General features: G+C 36.4%; 1 protein-coding gene across 8 annotated transcripts in view; it reads right to left on the bottom strand.

The window, feature by feature from the left end:
• GALNTL6 (polypeptide N-acetylgalactosaminyltransferase like 6) overlaps positions 1–21,756 on the bottom strand; it is a 506,336-nt gene that overhangs the window by 417,301 nt on the left and 67,279 nt on the right. The window contains exon 1 of one of the 8 annotated variants that reach the window (XM_068942501.1): positions 4,133–4,225. The exons of the other annotated variants lie outside the window; for them this stretch is intronic. The gene's annotated coding sequence lies outside the window, so the exon portion shown is untranslated. Of the gene's footprint in view, positions 1–4,132; positions 4,226–21,756 lie in introns of those variants that run through there. 8 annotated transcript variants of the gene reach the window in all.

The following is a 21,756-nucleotide window of genomic DNA, read 5'->3' as shown; positions in this document are numbered from 1 at the left end:
ATATGATAAGTAGTTCAATAGGTAAAGGAGATTTAGTTTGGCTGGCCGTTCACTAGATTTAAATTTGTGACTTTATAGAATTTTTTCACTTCTAGTTCAACACATATTTCATCCATCTTCAAATATGTCTGCAGATGAAGCGGACGATCATTATTCCTTTGCAGAGGCACTCTGTATATAAGTGACTGCATAGATTATCTACTGGTGAAAGGAAAGGGTTGGATAAGTAGCCAAGATGTCAGGCTTTTTTGGATCTTCTCTAGCTTTGCCTTAGGGAAAATGAGGCCGGAAAAAGGTAGGCTTTATCGAGATGTCTTCAGGCAATAATTAACCCTTACAAGCTGCTTTACAGCATGGGCCACGTCTTCCTGTTTTGAACCATGTTGTCAGCACTCAACAAATAATTGTAATAGCCACGTGCCTCAACACTGAAGTTTGCAATTTAGACACACATCATTTCACGCCCTCAAAGTGCAGAATATGGTTCCAGACATTTTAACTGCTATTTATAAAACTGTATTCAATCTCAATAGGCTCAAATGAAAATGCAGAAGATAGAATTATGAGATAAAAAATTGTGATGCTTTCATAACAGTCAAAAGGAAATAGAAAATTCTGAAGATTACTGGAGGTGAAAGTTGAGGGAAGTAATGCTTGAGAAGGATACAAATAAATTAGTCTAATTTGCCTATGGAACTAAATCCGAAAGGCAGTGCCAGTGTCGTGCTCCAGGATCCGATTCCTATGCTCTCTAACTTCTCTTTGCTGTTTTCATTCAGTGCACAATTTATTTGGATTATTCTGTGGCATGATCATTATGGAACATACCAGTTAAGATATTCCACATGAAATATTCATACTTCTGGGGTCTGGCATCAAGAACATTCAGGTGTTTCTGTTAAGTGAAACTCTGTCCTTGACAAAAGTATTCGTGGGTCAAAGTAACTACAAAATCAAATGCCGTCTATTTCTGTCAAAAGAAGAAAAAGGAAAAATATTAAGAAATTCCCCTTGCTAAATAACCCCTCGCATACCATCTATGGTTGTGCTAATGTACCCTGTACTCAGGTCATCTGTTCAAATTAAAGAAACTGCCTTCACAGTAAGAAATCCGCATACACTGTCAATTGTTCTAGTTCATTACCTATTAGCAAATGTGAAAAGCCACAGCCAGTTCTGACATCTATGTGTAATGAACTCCTTACGATGTCCGGCACATTTGTCTTTGGGAGAGCAAAAGGAACAATGCAAATTAGGTTTTTATTAATAACATTTGTTGAAAGGACAGTAGCTGCAATAAATTCTCAAAAGCATGATTCTGTTCTGAAGTCTGTATTTTAGTAGTATTTTACATAACTTGTTGTCTCTGCATTTACAATTTTAACATATGTATATACCTATATATTATAATATTTATAGATGGGGAATTAACTCATGAAACATGGGCTTATGGGCTTGGATAATCAACAATCATATAGCTGTCCATTTAACAGTTTATACTAAGAGAGGACTTGCAATTCTTCTGAGAATCAAACTGTGTTACTTGAGCACCCTTAGTAAAATACAAAGATAAAACTTTTCATATGAAGTATTGCAAGGAAAAATATAAGTGTTCAGGTTAGATAAAAGTACTATTCAGGAATAATTTACAGTATAAGACTTATTTCTTATTGTTTGCTTGTTCTACAGATATGCTACATGTTTGTTCTTCCTATTAAGGCTATTTACTTAATGATATACAAGTATGTATGCAAAATTCATAATAAAATATATTATGAATCACCAAATGGGATAGGATGGGTGAGAGTTGCTTCTGAAATGAGTAAACAGAAGCATCCAAAATACTAGATTTAGTATGAATGGGAAACTTCAGTTACACAGATACAAATTTGATAAGAGAGACAGCTGAAAACAGTGGTCTAACAAGGTCTTGAGATATCTTGGGGACTGTTTTTAAAAAAAGAAAGGTGGAGAAACAATTAATAAACTTTTCCACATGTGAACTGTGGGAAATATACCTGAAAGCTCCTTGGTTCCCTATCAAGTAGGACGCAATGTTACTTAATACTTTCATTTAAGATTCGCTAAATTTGCAGGCAGTGTCAGCTTTTAGGGGAACAAACACTTTGGGATCCAACATGAGGATACCAAATGTTTTTAACAAATCAAGGAAATAATTTAGATGGGATTTTAGATCTGCAAGGACTGGTGTAAGACTTTGAGAGAATCCACTGGTCAAAAACCAAGATGGGTGAAGGATTACCTTGGCAGCAGGGGGTTACCTCTCACGCTACACTGCGGACAACATGAACCAGTATTTCTTTTTGAGAGCTAAAAGCTGCTGAACTGAGATGCGAGCAGATATAATATGAAGCACTGAAAGCAACTGACCTTTACTGCTTCCTACAAGGGCCACCTTATGACATATCTTTGCCTGGAGCATCTTGAGCTCCTTCCAGGCTGACATGCAGCACACCATCGCGATTACACTCCTACAGACAGCAATCCTCTTCGCAACCCCACAGCAGAGGCATCAGCCCCAATCCTCTGATTTTCCAGTACGACCATCTCTACACAGCGGTATCAGCATGCCCATGTCCGAGGGGGCTGCTCACCTCCATCAGACAGGGAACGCAACATCCTCCCTCCTCATACTCCCAAAGAGCAACGCGGACACCCAAACCCTAATCTACCGTTGTCGTTGGAGCGCTATCCACATGCACCAGCACAACAACAGCACCTACCTTAGACAAAATTTATAGGCGATAGGGTTAATGATGTAGCTTTAGGAATAGAATTGGCAGTCTGTTAATGGCATAAACTAAAAAGTTAACGCTAAAAGAAAATAGTACCTTTTTTAGTTAAGCCAAGCAAAAAAATGAGTACATATTTTTCCATTTTCTCTAGCTGTATTAAATAGAAAGTTAATCAGGTGATAAAAGATTAACAAAATCCCTACAGGAAAACAACAGTCACTGACTAATTGATTTTCACTTTCGTTAGACTATATCATTTTGATATGCTTTTACCCCATGGTAAAGCCGAAGTGATGCTGTTGTTCTTATCGTTAGAGTGGATCAATTTTCCCTGTTTCTGAGGGGACTCCTGTAAACCTTCTCCTTTCAGCGCATCCATCAGGCAGACAAAACAAAAGGTAAACCTGGCAAACACTGCTCGCCCAAGGTAAGCATTAATCTTAATAACAGGCTGTAATTAGGAACAAGACGTATGAACAGACAAAAAGCAATCAATAACTTTAAACCAGAAAAGTGGCAAGATTTAAACTCTTTCAAACTGCAGTTGAGCTTCATCTAGGTTAGTTTCTCTGCTGGTATTCTTCGCTGTATCAGTATTTAAAGGGAAATAATGTAAGACAATTAATATACAGAGCTTTAACATTCTGGATACCACCTACTGAGAAATCAGCTCAGGACACAGGCTTCAGTGCATGCTGACCCTGCTCACTCACTAGGCTATCTCTGCATCTTCAGGGTCCTTCCTCCACCTGGTCACGTCCAGACTAACACCCAAAATTCCTGTTTGAGAATCCCAGTTACCATGTTACCCTTCCTTCCCACAGCCTTGCTTAAAATAAGATAGTTAAAGCACACTGATGTCGTGCTCTGTGGGGGCCTAGATTGTGCTCACTAGACTGTCTGTCCACTAAACTAAAAATATTTTCAAATTGGAAGATTTCAGTTCTGTTCCTGGTAGTTAAAGGTGTAACCAAATAACACTGTGCAGTTAATTCAACCGAAGCACACTTTATCTTCTTTCTATCCTCATTTATTAATTTGGTGTGACACATCAGGTAGAATAAACAGAGTAAAATGAGCCCAGGAAAATGCCAATTCCAAGATGGCATAAAATTCTTTAGAATTTTTTGGGGGGAAGTGAGGGGGGGGATTAAGTAGGTATTTGTAGCCCTTGTAAACATAAAGACAGAAAACTGCTGCTCAAACATATAGTACTGTTCTGTGCTGTTTCCTACATATAATGGAAATGATGGTTTAGTGGTCCTTCTTTTGGCCATTGTTATTGATCAAGAAGGGCTAAAAAGCAATTTTCATCTGCAGTTTCTCAGTCATATACTAGCATTACCATCAGTTTGAAAGATTTAACCAAGTGTTACCACTACTCCTCTTTTGTATCACTGTGCCCAGGTTTCTGCAAGTCAGGGAGCAAAGGATGACTTCCTTCCAAAACACGGAAGTGTATTCTCCATCTGACAGATAAAAAATAGTGTTAGCAGCATATAAAGACTTCCCAGATTTACCATATTCAGTGTTTAACTCAAAAATCAATTTCCTGGAAGCACATTGCCCTAAGAAAGTATTTAATTGTGATATATGTTTTTGAAATCTCAGCGACCACATTCTGTTGCCAGCTAATGGAATCCAAATGGTGCAAGTGAAAACAGAATTTGTCCTTATATTTTAATGCCATTCTGTAAAAGAAAATTACCTTAGGAAAAAGTGTAAGTAAAACATATATTATAAGGGCACTGTTACGAAAAGAACAATCTTCTTTTGACAGTATACTGTGGCTAGCTACAGATTGTAATCAGGTTTCAGAGCTTAAAAACAAATAACTCACAGCTTCCCAATATAGTTCCAGAAGGGTACTAGAGGACAGTTGTGAGCATAGCTTAAGTAAAGGTTCAAAATGAGTTGTTCTTCCAAGTTGCAAGACTTTAGTGTTAACTGACTTCTATTGCATAAGCAATTCTATAATCTATGTAAAAGCCTTCCTAGCAAACTCCTGAATAAACTCCCTAGCCAACGTTACTGCAAAGTAACAACAGACTTACAGCACTTTTGCATTGTTTGTTTTTCTAGGAAAGATGTTAACATAGACAAAGTTAAGGAAACAATAGAGCAAACAGTTTTAAAAATATTTATTTAATACGGCTTCATTATTGATTTTAAACAAACGTGATATAAAGAAAACGTCAACAAAACAATTCAGGTACTGCTTATGCTGAGAAAAACCAGGAGAACAGAATTAAGCACTGTCAACTGTGGCACTCTTCAACATCAGAACCACAATTTGCATTTATTATCCTTTATCCTTTAAAAAAATCTCAAATAATAAAAGCAAAGCATAACAGAAATGGTTCTTTTTTCTTTAGGCAAACCAATAATAATGTCAAAATCAGTGGCTGTCATAAAAAGGAGAGAATACTGAAGCATACACCCCTCTCCCCTTTTTTTTTAGTACAGGCAGTCAAGAATTTCCAATTCCACAGCCATCTTCTATGCTTGTCACAGATCTAAATCTACTTATATCAATTGAGATATTAGAAATCCACAATTTGAGATGATCAGAACTGGGACAGACATATTTGTTAATACTGAAGATGGCCTTAATCAACAACTGCAGATTTTAAAATCTGGGATGATTGACATGGGGAAGATTCCTTGGGATAACACCTCCATGAAAAAGCTGGCCAAGGATGGCATAGCAAAACTGTTATATCAATACAAGGAGAAGAAACCACTAGAAATCATTTTTCTTCGGCAAATTATCAGCTTACCTAAAACTGAGGCTTATTAGAATTATTCTAAGAGCTAGCTTATGAACCAAAATCGTACGCCCTTACTTGGCAGCCAGCTAATGGCCTTCTATTAGATAGCTATCTGCAACATGAATTGTAATAAAGATTTGCTTTCAGATTAAGAGTATCCTATGCAAAAAGCTGTAACAAGAAAAGTTACGCACAAAATGCCTTATTTCAGGAGAGGAATACTTTGTCATATTCTTTGGTTAGTCACAATTTTCAACTACTTAAGAGGTGCACTTATAGTCAAATAGGTTAATGGATTTTTTATTGACGTTTTTTTCTCTCCAATGCCAATGAAGTGGTTATTTATCAAAGTAAGAAAAGAATCCTAGTTTTCCTTCCTTCTGCCATTTCCTTCTATATACACTTATACACTTACAGTATGACTGTTGTGCCCATTCATAAATCTCAAAGACTTAAAAAGAAAAACCCAACAAGAGCTGCCAAAACCCTTTGTAGGAAAGCAAACTAGGGATTGTATCGAGGCATGAATTCAATTGGCAGGTAATCAGACTCCCCGAAAGCTCAAAAATATACTTCTTAAAGGAGGATGTTCTTTTAAGAGACATTAAAACTTCTTTGTAGGGTACCTTCAATTCAAGGCTCTAAGGAAAAAGAAATGTGTGTGTGTGTGTGTGTGCGCGTGTGTGCGTGCGTGCACACACACGCACCCTGAAGGCCGCTGAACTGGTTAGTATTATCATAGGCTTTTTTGCCCAACCCTTAAGATATTATTTCTGTGGAATGCCTCAGTTAACTGACTAAGATGTAGTAAGGATGCAATCTGAATACTCTAAAAGAAGCATTCAATGCATTTAAGTATACAAAAAAGTTTTTTCATTTTTGAAGTATGATAAAAACCAAAACCAGACAAATACAGAAGAGAGAATTTTGCTTAAAAACTAAAATACTACAGTCCTTCCTGAGAAAATTTATCTTGAGTATTATTTCAGCACTTAGAACTACGAGATGATAGAGTTCACCTGAATTAAATGTGCTTACGGTAAAGCAGAGATGCAATGCAAATCTAAAAGGGAAGCTGTACCACAACTGTCACACAGCTGTGACCATATACTGAGATGGGCCCTACACTTGACTGTGTCATGGACAACTAAATTTTCCATAAATACAAATTTCTACAGAAATTAGGAGTTTCAATATCCTGAACTCATAAACATGAGTTCTCATCCCGAACTGAGAATTTCTACCAGTGAAGGATAAACCACTGTGAAGAAAGAGTGTTCTGTGCACCAGGAAAACAGATTAGGGGAAGTCAAAGATCAGAACAAAAGGCTTCTAATGCTTGTTTGTGGTTTGTTTATTATATCTAAGCTCTGAGGAGTATGCCTAGCAGAGTCACTCTCAGGAGAGAGAAATTTTTGCTATGATGGACAGTTTTTGAAATGAAGCGGAGGTAAGAGTGGCCACATGCTCAGGGGCACAGATAAACATCACAGTTATCCTGAAAGGAGAAAATATCACCTGGAGGCTGGAAAGAAAACCTCTCTTCATCCATTTTAAACTGCTGAACATTATTTTTTGACTTCCCAAGAGATGGAACACTTCGGACACAGGAGGAGGAAGATGCACAATTTGAACTTGCTTATGCAATGGAGAAGACTATAGAAACTTTCTTGCCACCTTCAGCAGGTGTAGTACCAAGCATCATGGATCAATATAATCACCAAGGAGTAGTACCAGGCACGGCTTTTAGCACATAAATGATCAGTAGCAGCTACACAGGATGCAGGACTGCTTGATAATGGGCAAACTGAATAGAGACACAGAATAAAAGCTCTACCACTTGGATATGTGAAAAAATACAAAACTGTAAGACTTCCTAGCAGTCAAAAAAGCCTGAAAATCAAAAATGATTGCAGATAATTAAGAAGCTTATTCTATTCGTATAGCAATGCTGTTTTATCAAATTATTATTCATTTTGATGTAAACAATGTTTCCTGATTTTCCTAATGAAATGAAAAGAACATTGGTTGGCTGGCATACATATTGAAAACTATAGATTTTTAAGCAGTAGTCAGAATGAGCTAACAAGTGTTTCCTTAGCAATAATTCCACTGTGCGTCATGTGGAATGAAATAAAAAATGATACCTATATTTGATGGATGAGAGGTAAAAAAACCTGCATATAAAAATGCTTCCATATGCCTATATTTATCTAAGCTACTTGTCTCAAGTTTTGTTTAATGCTTTTACACTTATTTAAAAACAGTAATACTTAAACATTTGGTGATTAGTGTTAATAATAATGACTTAAAATTGTTGTTCTACCTATTGAAACAGAATAAAGAGCTAGATCACTTTACATCTTGGTTATGTAATGTAAGATTTTTTTTCTTAAAGGTGGAAGAAAAGAAAAAGAAGATGCATTCAATCAAAACTGAAAATCAGGTATCCTTTCTTTTTCCTTTGATAATTTTATCTTTCTCAGCTCCAAAAGACAGTAAAAATTCATTTAATTGCCGAACAGGTCGAATGACATTACCATTATATTACTAAGAATATTGAAGAAAATACAAACTTTTCTTCTATTTCAAGAAATACATATGCTTGAAGTTTTCACAACTGCATGAATAGGAATAGCTAACAGGAATCCGATGGTTAACAGGGTACGAGGTTTTTTCTTGGAATATGAATCTCATGCTGGTTTCGAAGATTAGGTTATTTGTTCATTGTAATGTCAAAGATGTGCATCTTTCAGAGGCAGGAGAAAAGACAGTCCTGCTTTTAAGGGCAGACAAAGAACTCGAGAACAGCAGTAATAAACAGGTGTTCCATTAGACAAATACAATCTGAATTCACGGAAGATCTTTGTCCTTACTTATGGGCGGGCAGCAAAGATGATTACAGGCTAAAAAGAAGTGCAAAAGAGTGGCAAGATCAGAGACAGTTAAAGAAAACACAGTGACAGAGCAAAGATATGATTCTTGGGACATGGCTTTCCATAGGGAAAAAAACGTGCATAGCTGTATATTTGTATATGTACATATATAAACTACAATTATGCATGCACACAGATGGTAGGTAGCTGCTCAGAAAAATCTGAAACACGGCAGTTGGGGTCAAATCAACATATTCAAACAGAAAATATGATCCCATCAGTGGGCAATAATTAAGAATGTACACGTCTATGTACTGAAAGGAAAGGAACACTCACTGGAGAGGCCAAAGAGGACCGCGTTTCTGTGATGAAACGCACGCTACCAGATTACGCGTGTACACACATGTCATACGTGCAGTGTTTGCCTTCAACAAGGGACACAAGTTAGAGCAGAATGAAGGGACTGGATACCTGACTTCACTGGTGCTACCTAAGCTCTGAACTGGAAGGAAGGGTGACAAATGTTGTCTAGAAAAAACGCCCTGCATAGAGGAATGATTAATAGGGGCAGGTGACTGCAAATCAAAATAACAGTTAAACAACAGAAAAGAATTAAAGTGAATTATTCTTTTTGCAGTACACAATACTGAGTGAGCAGCCCTTCCGGAAATGTAATTCCGGTAGCACAAGTTCCAGGGCTGAAGACCGAGATGGGAATGTAGGTGCTGCCACATTACGTGAGATAGCAACGTGGAACATAAAGTTACAGGAAAAAGGGCATTGCCAGGACTAACATCAGAGAGCCTTTTCAATATGCTGTATAGAGGTTAACATCACCAGAGGAGAAGGAGCAAGATCCATTTGATGCCACAGAACTGAAAGTGTCTCAGAAATCAATAAACTGAGTCACATAGGCACTTCTACCGAATAAGGATGCCTCTATAGGATAGTTATGACCAACCAGACCCATTATATTTGCAAATACAATGAATTTATCTCACTGCAATGCGTGCAGACCATACAACTACTCTGCTGCTTTGTTAGCAGAATAACAAATTTTACTATTTACCACACAGGCACTCGAATTCTTAAGAACTAGGAAGAAATGAGATGAATGCAAGACAAGCTCCTGAGAAAGCGTTTGCCCCTCAGGAAAGCACAGTCACTGTAAGCCTGCTCCTTGTACAAGGAATTGCCAAGATCAGGTCTATCCATTTGGATAAATATTCGAGCAGCCAATCCTGAAAAAGAGAGAAGTCCAGGACCTGACTTGACGCGTCCTCAATTTAGGCATTTGAATCATCACAGATGAAAAGATAATTAATCAATTAATTGTTGAGAGATACAGACTATATTTCATGGTATAATGATATGGTATTTAATGGTATTTATATGGTATTCAAGACTGAAATATTTCACTGCTGGGGAAGAAAAGTTAATGCTCCATTTTCTATTTCAGAACTTCACTTCCTTTTTAAAGTCATTGAATGTCACCTACGCCTGTAGTGAATCTCACCGTTTTTAAAGCCCCTCCAAACTTCTGAGAGACTGACACATGCAAAGATGGAAAGGAAGCACACATTTAAAGCAACTCATCCAACCGGCATAACAATCAGCAATAGCACACTACAATTACAGCGACAGACTTGCTGCTGTTTTCAAGTGTGTAAGCCTTCAGCAAGGCCCTTAGTGCTGCAGGCTTATATTACCATTTCTAAACAGAAGTACTGATGACACACTAAGTTTTAAGCACCAAATGCACTGATCTCCTCTGGAGGTGGAGTACATGCTATTGATCTTAGCAGCCCTGATAGAGGCAGCAAACTGTGACTGATAAAAAGCCTTGTTCTTAAATGTTCTTGAGGGTACCAAGAAAGCAGATGCAAGGTGACAGAAATTAGAAGGGATTGAGAGTTGTCTGTATATTTTGAGGTAGTCAGCTCAATAATTAGAAAGCAATTTTGAACAACATTCCCTGATTCTTGCCTTATTCACTGGCTCCTAACAGACAAAAGCATGCAATTACCTAGATATGCATCTGAAAACTTGAACTCTTAAACCATGCATCACTGAACACTCAGTTTCCACAGGCTATCAAAAATCCACTGAGTTTAAATGTGAAAACAGATTATTTCTCCCAGCAGCCAGCTGTGGGCTAGAGAGGTCAGTGGATTTTTTTTCTATCATGCTACTATACGTAATACAGGTTCAGTAATCCAAAATGGACTCTCAGCACCAGGTGCTTTCATTTGGGGCTTCACAGATGCAACTCATTATTTGTTGGTAAGCCAGTCTGCACTGGAAGAGGATTCAGCTAACTCAGCTGATGCTCTATTATGGTGTTAACTTGCCCGAGAATAAACAAACAATAAAGTAGAAATCATCACCTGGGCAAAACTAGAAATTGCTCAACATTCTGGTGCCATTTTTACACAAATAGAAGAGAGTGATTTTGATTCAAAGAACACTGTCTTTTAATTGAGCTTGGATCAAGCTACACAAGGGTAATAACAACCCTTGGGAGCAGGCTTTTATTGCTTTTGGAGGGAGGAACCTAGCAAGTATCAGATCTGGCCATAAGTTAGTTTTGGCATAACAAAAATACACACAAATATAAAGGCAAACAACTGTATGTTGTTCTTTTTGCATGGAATAGCTATTTGAGACATACCACTTTATGCTCAGCAGATTCCCACTGCTTAAGCTCTTTAAACATTGACGCCCAATGCACTCAGAATTTGGGAAAATGAATAGCACATGCTCTTTCTTTCGAGCGGTACAGAGATGAGAAAAGAGTAAGTTCAGCTGCGTGCTTCAGTCATAATTTCATATTCCTAACACCTCAAAAGAATGTAATTCTTAGGGGAAATGCATTATTTGATTTTCAGCTAATCATTTTTCTCATTCAAAATTTCTAAAGATTGTTACAGTTTTTTATTTGCAAAAGATGTGATCCAAAACAATTCAGTTCTCTCGATGTATGACAAGCCAGCAGACAAACTCATTATGAACACACAGTAGAATATCCAAGTACCAACATTTATCAGACCTCCTGAAATGCATGATCTCATATTTAAAAAACTTCAAAGAAAATAACATCACCTGAGTCTTCTAAAATGCAGGTAGTTGATGAAGCTGAATGGTATTAGAGAATTGCAAAACATAAGACCTAAGTTTATATTTTCCTTTTCTTCACAAGGTTGCCGGAAAATACTTCTCTCTTAAACCTTCATGTGAACATATAAGAATTTTCATCTTGCAAAGTAAGTAGAAGTATATGCATAAACATGGAAAGCAATATAACACACTATTTGTGCTTTTCACTTAAATTAAGGCATAATGATTAAAGCTTGTGTTTTTTAAGAATTCCTGTCCACAACGGAGATTAAGAAAAGTAGATTCTTGAAGTTTATACAATCACAGGTCATGATCGGTACAGCATGTTATATTTGTAGGACTACCTATCTGTAGTCTCTTAGCCCCATGTTATTTACATACACCATTTTCACAAAAAGAACAACCAAGGTAACTGTATCATGTAAGTATGCTTTAAGAAATCTATTCAATAGCAAGATAGAGAAATTGAATGTATTTACATTTGTCAGGAAAGATTAAATCATCAGAAGAGTCAATAAGAATGCTTATGAACTTAAAATTAAACCTATGTTTAAAGAGTTTGGTGGGCTGAGGTCTTAAGGCCTTAAAACACCACAGCCATTAAGCGAACAATTCTCACAGATTACAGAATCTATATGACTGATATTGCTACCATACTTTCAACTCCATTGCTCTTAACTACCCAAAATCAAATAATTCATCAAAAACCATAACAGAAAGCCTATAAATGCTAATTACATTTAGAGATTAAAAGGAAATCAAAGAACAAGGACAAGAGAGTGAAATCTCCCACCTTCCAAACATTTAGATCTGCACGTTAGTCATTCTGAGGCTCTGAATCTCAGCTGATCTGGATCATCACAGAAATCTACCATCTAGATGAGACTGGAGAATCCCCTCTAAATCATCACAAAAATCTACCACCTAGATAAACAAGAGAAGCACAAAATGACAAGATGATAAATAGTAGTAGTAATAATACCAGTTTTATATATGACCATTAGTATTCTGTATTATAGAGATCTTCTGGACAGGGAAGCAGGAAATGCTTTACAACATCTTCGTCTCTCTAAATCTGGCGGCTTATGAACAACAAATCAGCTTCTGGCTGGGTCAGACAATTTTAGGACTGTTTCAACATGTGTCCCTTATTAAGTACTCTCTCAGTGCACTGACCAGAATTGCTTGATGATACCGCGTTTCAGACATGACCTTCTGTGTTCCTTTAATACCACAAAACTCTCCCATGATTTCAGAAACAAAAAAACCCCAAACTTTATTTTCTGCTCTGAGACAGTTTCATTCAACTTGATAGGAGAATGACTATTAACTGACTTTTGATTTTTTTTGGAAGATAGGAAGTATTCTAACATTCTGGTTCTGTTACTCAAATAACTCGTTCCAAACACTTGACACTGTGCTCAATATTTAGGTAACAAAAGAGTGGGACAAAAATGTTTCAGTCTTTTTTTTTTTTTTTTAAAAATAGTACAGCTTGCAATTCTTCTGTAAAAGGTACCACTAAGGGATTTATAAATAGGAGACTACTGCATATCACATCAAGAATGTTTTTTTTGTAAGATACTAGATCATCCTTCCAAACATGGTACATTCAAGTCAGTTTTTATGTATATAAATCTAATCAACAATCCAGATTCTAATGTCAAAAATATCCAAAAGCTGAGTAAAAAGCCTTATACCCTTGATGTTATTTGTATTATGCAAATGATTTATCCATTTACTTTATTAATAAAACATCATTGTATTACACAGACATGCATTTTGCACTTCTGTTTTTGAGCTATTTTTAAATTAGGTTAGATTTGACAAGGGACTATTTGTGGTAATGTGGTAATTAAGGTTTGAACAGATGTCAGCATTAATATGAGACTCAAATGAGGTGTAGGGAGATAAATGTACTCTTTTAGCTGTGCTGGCGAGCCAGGCAACATTGCGAGGAGAAGATAGTACAGCTTCAGCAGTTCTTTGTTCAGGAGAGCTTCTGGAAAATTGTCCAGTAACTCAAGTTTCCTGCTACTATTCAGTAGTTATATATGATGTTATCTTTCAGACTATCTATTCTTAAAAGAAATTACTGTTTTATCAGGATTTATGAAATTAAGGATTTGATTCATGTTTTATAATCACATAATTCTTTTATAACAGATTTTTTTTTGTGCTAATGATCATCATTTTAGAAATATTCCATACCTTTAGCATGGTCATTTTTCATGTAATACAAGCACAAATTTCTTTCATCATCACAGCCATACATGAGTTTTAATACACGTTCAGAGGAGCATGTACCTACTTAAACGCAGAGTACGTTCACTCTGTATGCCTGTGGTTGCTATTTAAATGTAAAGATGTGAAGTAAAATTAAGCTAGCCTAGGTATTCAATACAAAGTTTTCAAGTAACATTTAAAATCTCTTCTGGGCAACCTGTGATTCTGTTAACAAACAAACAAAAAAAAAACTTGCAGGGACACTCCCAGTCTTTCACCGGATGAGCTTAAGTGCTTGCATTTTAATCTACTGCTATGCTTGCTATGTACTTTTGAGTGAATAAATAAGGTTATTTTTTGAAAATCCTTTAAGTAGCTGTTGTCAGAAGTGAATGTGCAAAACAAATATGGTCTTGTTGTGTTCATATGAAGGAAAACAGGTAGCTACAACCTCAGATATCCATCCTTGCCTCCGTACCCCTGAGAAAAGAGAACAAGTCCAAGCTTGAAATTTTAAATGGAATAAAGCGGTTCCATTAGGCAGCTTTCCCCATAAGCACAACAATAGCAATGTGCCCTGCACTGAGTTCATTTCACCTGAGAAATAAAACATACTATTATAATTAATAGAGGATAACTGACACTAAGTAACACAGTAATATGTACAATGGGAATACTGCCGTCTATGTTTAGCTGGAGTACAGCATTTCTAGAAGGTCTGTAGGCTATATTTCCGGTTTTATAATGTCACTGAAATTCAAGACAGTTTATAGCCAGTCGTCTAACCATCAAAATATGCGTACGTGCCTACACATATACACACATACAAACACATCTAAGAGTCCTAAATTGAATTCCTTAATGGAATTGATTTAACTTACCTTGCACCGGGTGGAACTGCTTTGCCTGTAATTTCTTACATTCTAATATCTGAATTCCTTGTCTAGTTTTAAGTATATAAAGGATATGTGCTTATCTAGCTAATATAGATATACATAGAGCTAGATAAAATGCTTCAGTATAAACTTTCAAGGGTAAGGCAAGTAGGCCTCTTTCTCCATGGCTTTGCATCTCACATTATGACTTCCTCTTCAGAGGATCTGCTGAGACTTAAAAAGACTGGCCTTGATTGTTTTTCTTTTTCACACAATACAGTTTTACATTTTACCTGAGTGAATATTCATGTGCTGCATCTCATTAAACTAAAGCTGAATAAAAGATATTTTTACACTTTTAGGCAATTGCATGCTCTTGTCACTTAACCAGCAGATTCTTTTTCTTCACAGGGTCATGGAATTGCTTTGAAAAACAATGTAAATCCCTGACTTTTTTGATTTTTTTTTTGACTGAAACACAGTATAAAAACAGATTAAAGCTTCATCTTGTTGACCAAACAAGTTTTGGGGCATACTTCTGTGATGTGGCTTTAAGAAGAGATTCTTAGAGCAAACCAACCAACCAACCTGCCATCCCTTAAAGGATTCCCCAAGTACAGGCCTTAGGCAGAAAGTAAGGGAAAGCGTAGATGAAGCTGAAATCCAAGAGAGCAATTCAATGAAATTATGCCCTGTAAGAAACGATAGGGAAAAGGAGAAGCAACAAATTATTAAGGTACTGTGAAACTCAGAACGGGAACTTTTAACTCCTGCAACTCCTGGCTGTTCCCCAGCGCTGAGAAAGCTTCAACAGATCTCAACACAAACGAGAAACACCATTTTGGAGGAAAGAACATTGGCTACTTTTATAATCACAGTCTAACGACATTTGTATGCTCAGCAGCTTGGACAGTTAATGGGAACTACAGTCTGTGTCATCTTCATACAATCTGCTAGCTTGAGTGCATGCCAGATGCAAGCAAATCTTTACAGGTAGGCATGTGCCCATGCATGAGCGCATGAGTTCATGTCACGAGTGCTCACAACATTTCCGTAAAAAGAACTCAGATGAAAGTTCACATTCGTTGCAGCCTGTACCAGCTAGGACAGAGGTTTCCTTATTACATCTGTTACAATTGGCTGTATAAGTATTCCATGCTATGTGCAACAACTTTCAGAAATTAAGAGCTAAATTCACAAACAGGTCCAAGTCCTAAGTTCAGTTCAAAGAAATCAGTATTTACAAATTGTGTACGAAATTAGAATAAGCAGTACAGAAATTCATTATTAGCTAACAAAGATAAACAAAAACTAGTTGATTACTCTATTTGCAGTCACTCATTTAGCCTGCATCTACACTGGTAAATAAAATGGGTCAGACATCAGTCTCTGCCCCTGAAATTAACTGCTGCAGCATGTGCCAAACTCTCTAAGCCCTCAAAACAGTGGGGCACTCTGTGAGTGATGACCGGTCATCCTAAGCCCTGAATTACGGTGATGCCTTTGTCTGAAAGAGGGGTAGCTGGCACGAGGCAATACTGTGCTTTTCGCATGCTGACGGTAGTGCAGTATGGAGAATTGTGTGCTGCCGCTCAGAACTATGCCTAGACCCTTTTACTTATTTATTTACTTATAAGCCAGCAAAACTCTCTTTGTCTTATTGACTAAAGTAGTGTACACACCTTCCCTCTCTTGCATCATAAACGAATAAAACTTCTACCCAATAGGTTTCTCCCTTTCTGATCTTTTTCCCAAGGGTACTTCAATAGAGTGTGCATTGAGTCAAAGAATAAATCATGCAAGTAGTATAAGTATCATGTATCTGATAAGAAAGCTTTTTTTGGAAATCTCTTTCAGAGAAAACACTAACTTTTTCTCTTCCAGTTCCGTTTCTCATGACATATTTCACAGTCACATTCTTCTAATGCCATATTGCACAAAGTTTGCACTATAGAATTAAAAACCTCTTTCAATTAGAATACTTTTATATCTTGATGCAAACACAAAAAGTCAGAGAAGATCCATGAACCTGAACCACAGTATGTAAATATATTTTCAGTTATACTTTTAAAATCAAAAAATAACAAATTAACATATAATAACAAAATATGTTATTACCACGTAAAAACTGGCATGTGTCTAAGCATCAAGCTCTCTCCAAACAGATAATAGATTTATTTCTCTTTTGACCCTGTGATCATTCATATTCAAAATACCTGTCAAGAAGTGCTCCATTAAAAGATGTGGGCCATTTAAACTAGTTGTTGGAACTTGTTCCTGTCTCATACAGAAATTAAATTATGCAGATTAGATTACAGGCACTGTTAAGTAGAGCTGCATGATTCTTGTGTGATTTCTGAAAATAGGAAGCAAGCTGAAATAACGTTCAGTGAGAGGAAGAATAGGAAATAAAATCTTAAGAAGAAATAAAACATCTGCGAAATTTGTAGGACCAAAAAAAAAAAAAGCAGTGCGTCAACTTATTGAGTATCGCTTTTTCTCATTGAAAGATGGCTGATTCTTAGGCAGTTAAAAATGTGAGGAATTTGAGAAATACTGCAATATACATACAAGGCTTCCAGGCTGGATAAACAATTTATTACCTGAAATGTGATGGGATTCTTCCGGAACACTCAGAGAGATACTGCTGGAATTGTTTCTCAAAATAAATCTTGGAAAAGGCGCCAGAACGTGCAAGCAGGCTGCGCTGACTCTTTCAACTTTTATAAGCAACCTAACATCCTTCAAGAAAAGGGACTATAGACAAAGACATTATTGAGACAGCTGAAAAAATTGTGCTGAAGCAGTATTTTTCGAAGCAGGCAAAAGCTAAAATTGTGTCTGGAAAACGACACAAAACTGCAATCCATATTATACATTGGTCTGTAACAGTTTACGACCGCTAGTGCTTGCATACGGTGCATGAAGATGTTAACAGTACCACCACTGCATTAGGGCCAATGCAATGATACTGTCAATAGGACAGATAATGCAAAGGTCTATGAGAAACACTCCCGAGAAAGAAAAGCAAGTGGGAATAAAATCCGGCTCGACAAAAAAACAAACAAATGAACAAACCCCAAGAAACCCAGCTTAGCAAGCAATATGAGTCTAGGCAGCACCAAAACTTGGAAGAAGTTGCAAAAACAGTTACACTACACCACTTTGCAAGTTTTTGCAAGGATCAAAAAGTAAATGTGAAAAGACAGTAAAGCAAGAGCATCACTGTCAAAAAGGATAAGAAAAGTAACATTAGTTCAAAGAAGTTTTTCATAGGAAGACTGGATAAATACTGCAACAGAAAATAAACAGATTATGGGTGTGAATGTATATGAGGTGTTTATTTGTTTCACGTTTGACAGTGACACAAAATCCTATGTGGTGCCAGCAACAGCAGTATTAGCAGTGAGTGAATGGGCAAGGTGAGCTGTTAAGAGCTGGTAATAGTGATTTAATCTTAATGTAGCATTGACTTCAAACAAAAGACACATTTATAAAAATGGAAAAAGGCAAGTTTTTAAAAGAAAGGAAAAGTAACTGCCTTTACTGGATTCATACCCATGTTATTTCTGTCATCTTATCGAGGTGCTGACCACAGCAGAGGGAGAATTAGAAGCTTTTTTCCTGTAAGCTTGGAAATTAACAAAAAAGTATATACAAGGGCCCCTCCACCTACCCTCAAATATGAATTAAGGGGCCAGCACTTGCTACCAAGTACTAAAAAATGGCTCTGTCCCCATCAATTACCATGGCTGTAAATGGCACAGGTGCCACAGACATGTGGTCCTCACCTCAGGAGACCTGAAAGCTTAGGCAGTGTTGCAGGCGCTGCGCAACCTAATTGGACGTTACTACTTAGCCTTGTAAGTGTTTGAAAACTATGTGACATACAAATACGGATCATTATTAATCATAACTCTATCTATCTGGGAAAAGAAGACATGGAGGACTGTTTCTGCCAAGAACACAGAGGCTTGTTCCACATAGTGCAGGTCAGTTCATCTGCTGCAGACACTGGGCTTCTGTTCTTGGCTCTGAGTAATTAATGCACATCATAAAAACAAAACAAAACAAAAAAAACCCACACACTTGCATTGAGTAACTGATCAGAATTCATGAATAACTGAGCAACAATTATTTTGGATTATGCCATCTCATGAAGAAAGATCTTTTTAGTTATTATTACTGCTAAACAGTAGTTCAGCAGAAGCAGATGAAAGCAAACTTGGGTTCAGTTTTAGGGTCAGCAACCTGATCACCTTGAAGTCAAGGTCTGGTCCCGATAGACTAATGGAATAATTTCAAAGCAAAAATTTAAGATTTTCTAACGTTGTTTAACACTCTGGATTTCTTGCTACCTGATCTCTATCTTAACTTAATCCATCACCCTTGCCCTGAAATTAAATGTACTTTGGCCAAAACACAGAGACAGTAGACTGTATAACCTAAAATATAATTTGCATGTGGTTAGATTTTCAAAACAGCTTTAAATCAAATAAAAGTAATCAACAGTATTAATGTAAAGCAGAGTGGATTAGGCACATATAGTTAACAAAATAATTATCATGAACCTTTGTGAAATGAAACTGCTGAATAATGCCATTTTGCCACTTGGTATGCAGCAATTGCAGCAATGCTAGCAGCTTTGTTTTAGAGGATCAAGTTTCCTGCAGATCCCTATTTTGATATTCCTCTTGCATTCTACTGCACTACTTATCAATGTGGTATTGTTTGATGCTTTAAATCTCCAGTGCCTAACTCCTGAAAGATTATGAAGTCAAGCTAATTTTATATTTTCTTGAGAACAATTTGAGATGAGGACTAAAACAAAAACCTTAAATATGTATCACAAAAAAAATACAGTTGTTATTGTCATTGCTAAGGTATACAAAGATAATTTTAGAATCAGAGCTCTCTGCACTTCTAGTGTAAAAAAAGTTTAGTTTCAAAAAATACCAAGAGCATGGCTAAATTTAACCCTTTTTAGAGATGAAAGAACTGCATAAATTAAACTACATAACTGAACCTAAGAACTTCACTTCCTAGTTTTGCACGAAATTCTCTTCTTTATACCATATGTGTATGTTTATATATTTTAAATATAATTAGTTCTGTGCTATAGGCCATGCGAAGATAGATAGATATATGCATTTTGTGTGACTTCAAAAGTTATTGAATCAGCTAATTAGAAAGTAAAATAATATAAATAAATATCCTAGAAAGAATTACATAAAGCTTACAATGAAAAAAATAAAAATACCAAATGTTTTCAAAATTCCTTTAAGATGTTGCTATAAGCAGTTCTTGAAAACTAAGGTAAAAATAAGTAAGTTAGACATCTTTTAGTAATCACTACTGAGAAAACTATTCAGTTTTGATTCCAGTGCATCAGTGGATAACACAGAAATAAGATTTTACTTTTTCTAAAAGCTATATTTGGCTTTTGTATCTTTCCAGAGCAGTGCTTGTGTGATCATGTCCATATCTTTACTACTCTTGGGATATATTTTTCATATAGCTAATTAGCTTTTACTAATGCTTTTTAAAAAAAAAAAGATTGAAAATGTTTGTTTTTTAAGGAAAGAAAAAATAAAGAATAACTATCCCTGTGCTTTAACATGTTTAATATTACAAATTTCAAGAGTCTTTTGTTTTGGTTGGTGGTTGTGAAAAGCAAAATACTGAGTATGAATCAAGTTGAACGTAGTAAGTGTTCTCTTAGGGCTTCTTAAAGGTTTCCAACAAAATAAGGCACAAAACCACAGAAAAGATATTTAAAAATCAGAAGTTAAAGGATGCCATACATGACAGATGACAACATTTAGCTCGTTATATTGCTCTTTGTGGGACAGTTTTGAAAAGAATGAGACATTTCTGCAGAAAGGCAATACTCGAGGCAACGTAGCTCTCCCTGAGGTTAATCGGTAGTTACCTAAGACCAAAAGCTCAAAGATTCAACTGAAAAACTGTAACTTCAAAATAAAATAAACTTCAAAATAAAATATATGAATAAAAGCATACATACACACACACTATCTGTATGGTTTTTTTCTTATTTACAGCTGTGATCTAGCATAGCACACATTGCTATGCCAAATTGTGAAACTGGTGCACCTACCGACATTCAGCACAGCTTTCTCTCCTCAGGTATGTTTTAGATAAACTAGTAGCTAATTATCAAACTGAAAAACATCTTACATCAAAAGGTACCATACAACTAGATTTTAATAACACTTGAAAGAGTGGAAAAAAATCAATGAGTAGTTACATGGTAACTGCTGTAATACTTTTAGATGTTTTCTGAACAGCTACCAAAGGATTCTTGCTCATAGTCGTAGAGTTTCTGAACTCCCAACAGATTATTGCTATAACATCTGTTCCCTCAGTGTTCACTTCACTGCCTTTTTTCTGGGTTACTATTTCAAGAATCATTACATTTTTAGCAAGATAGAGGATTATTTTAGATGATTGTTGGTTCTCTGCCTCCTTTACATATGGAAGACCTAGCTCACTCAGCAATGGTGAGCATCAGGATTTCGGTTTTGTACAGTGAGTGCTGACATGAACTGCAAGTACACTGTATCCCATGCTAACCCTCTTGTCTTACTTCCTTCACATATTTTATTCTTTTACATTATTTTATTTATTGCTAATTATTAGTAGCAACACTACTGATTTCCCTTCAGCCCTTCTTTGAAGCCTCTTCAAATAGTAAGTACAATGAATACTACTGTAGTTTCTTTTGAACAGAAAAAAAAAAGAAAAAAAAAGAACATCTACTACTTCTACATTAGCATTTAAAGCACATGTATTTAGTATGTCCTGACATCCTGTAATGCCAAGATATCCGTAGTGCAGAACTTCATTTCTCATATGATATCACATGTTATCCAGATACACAAAAAAAAAAAAAGTTTTCCTTGCTTCCCTCAAGATTTTAGCTGTAATCTAGGAAGTATGAGAACAGGGTGAACATCCAAGACCTCAAGTTTTCTGCTGCAGTGCCTGAACTTCTGTGGTCCTAGTGATGCGTACCTGGAGATCTCCAGGATCACCAAAGGCGATCACCTCATGGCCAGGCAATAGGTAAGGCATGCATACAGTGTGGGCTCGAAGCTCCTTCTGGGTTAAAACT

This window comes from Struthio camelus, chromosome 4 (assembly GCF_040807025.1).
Source record: "Struthio camelus isolate bStrCam1 chromosome 4, bStrCam1.hap1, whole genome shotgun sequence".
In the NCBI taxonomy this organism is placed as follows: domain Eukaryota; kingdom Metazoa; phylum Chordata; class Aves; order Struthioniformes; family Struthionidae; genus Struthio; species Struthio camelus.
This window is presented reverse-complemented; position numbering and strand designations above follow the sequence as displayed.